This window comes from Heterocephalus glaber, unplaced genomic scaffold (assembly GCF_053883595.1).
Source record: "Heterocephalus glaber isolate CG9 unplaced genomic scaffold, H.glaber_assembly_v1.0 deba00000592, whole genome shotgun sequence".
Taxonomy (NCBI): domain Eukaryota; kingdom Metazoa; phylum Chordata; class Mammalia; order Rodentia; family Bathyergidae; genus Heterocephalus; species Heterocephalus glaber.
This window is the reverse complement of record NW_028258150.1, coordinates 138,364-140,193: the sequence shown is the minus strand read 5'-3', so window position 1 is coordinate 140,193 and position 1,830 is coordinate 138,364. Positions and strand designations below refer to the sequence as shown.

The window sequence follows — 1,830 nt, the reverse complement described above, 5'->3', positions numbered from 1 at the left end:
ATCTGTCTCCCTAGCTCCTTTCATCTATATTTTATTTTGCTATTTATTTATTCACTTATGTTGTGTGTGTCCATCATAAGAGAAACCATGCAATCTTCAAACCTTTGTTTCTTATTTATTTCACTTAACATTATGGTCTCAAGATATATCCATTTTCCTATGAATGACTTGAGTTTATCATTCTTTATGGCAGAGTAGTACTCCACTGTGTTCAAATGCTATATATGTTTTTACCCATTTATCTCTTGATAGACATATAAGAAGCTTCCAAGATTCAGCTATTATGAGGAATGTGGCTACTATGTCCTTCAAACATGTACTAATGGAAAATAAAAATTGAAAAAAGTCACTTCTTAAATGGCTACAGGATCTATGATATAATGTAACAAATAATTTTTGTTGTCATAAAGGGCAGTTTATTTTCATTATTTATAAATTTAAGTCTCTTTTCAAAAAAATTGAAAAACAAAGTTTCAAATCGACCTTTTATTTTTTTTCAGTGATACAAATATCTTTTATTCATCCTCTCATATTCTCTATAAGGTTGATCTTAATCACAAAAGACTATTGATGGATTTACATCACAAATAGAAGCAGTCATAGAGACTCCATTGTGTTGGCAACAGCATCTTTGTTAGATTTTATGGTATGGTTGTGGAATTCCTAGCAAATTACCTCAGTGTCAGTCACACATTTATATTCCATCGGTATTTTTCTTCCTATACCAGAGTTTTTTCATAGCATTTTTCATTTCTGAATTTCTCAGGGTGTATATTAAAGGATTCAGCGTAGGAGTAATAACTGTAAAAACCACACTGACATACTTATCAGCAAGAAAGGTAGAAACAGGTCTAACGTAAACAAAAATACAGGGAACAAAAAAGAGGACAACCACGGTGATATGTGAGCCACAGGTAGAAAGGGCCTTGCGCCTCCCTTCCTGACCATGAGTTTTAAGAGCATTTAGGATGATTCCATAGGAGATGAGGAGAAGGATGAAGATCACCATACAGATGACTCCATCATTGGCCACAACTGTGAGGCTAATTAGGTAGGTGTCAGTGCACACAAGCTCCAGCAATGGGTAAATGTCACAGACAAAGTGATCCATGACATTGAGGCCACAGAAGGGGAGATTATACACAAACACAAGTTGAATTACATAGTGTACAAAACCTCCAGCCTAAGACACTATCAAGAAAAGGATGCAAACACATCGGTTCATGATGGTCAAATAATGCAGAGGCTTACAGATGGCCACACAGCAGTCATAGGCCATTGCCACCAGAAGGAAGACCTCAGCAGCAGCAAATAGGTGCTCTATAAAGAGCTGGATCATGCAGGCTGAGAAGGAAATGGTCTTTCTATCACTGAGTAGGTCCATCAGCAACTTGGGTGAGAAGATAGTGGAATAAACAGCATCTATGAGTGGCAGATATGTAAGGAAGAAGTACACTGGGGAGCCCAAAGAGGGGCTGACGAGGACAGTCACCATGATGAGCAGGTTGCCCAGAAGTGTCACAGCATAGATGATTAAAAACATGACAAATAATGCTTTTTGTGCACTGGGATCCTGAGTGAGGCCCAGGAGGACAAATTCTGTGACATTGATACTGTGCTCCATTTAATCTTTGAGAAGGCTTCTTCAGAGATGTCAACTCAGGAGAACAGGACCTGCCCAGAAACTCTGAATAGGACCACGGGTACATTCTGTCATAGTGTGCATTTTCCTCCATATGCCTTCTACAGTGGCGAGCACAGAGCAAACATTTAGTTAATATAAATAATAATCGTTTTATATCATCAATTATTAATATAAAAAATAATCAT

General features: G+C 37.4%; 1 pseudogene; it reads right to left on the bottom strand.

The window, feature by feature from the left end:
* Window positions 1-694: 694 nt before the first annotated feature.
* Window positions 695-1,624, bottom strand: LOC101708084 (olfactory receptor 4A16-like; annotated as a pseudogene).
* Window positions 1,625-1,830: the final 206 nt, after the last annotated feature.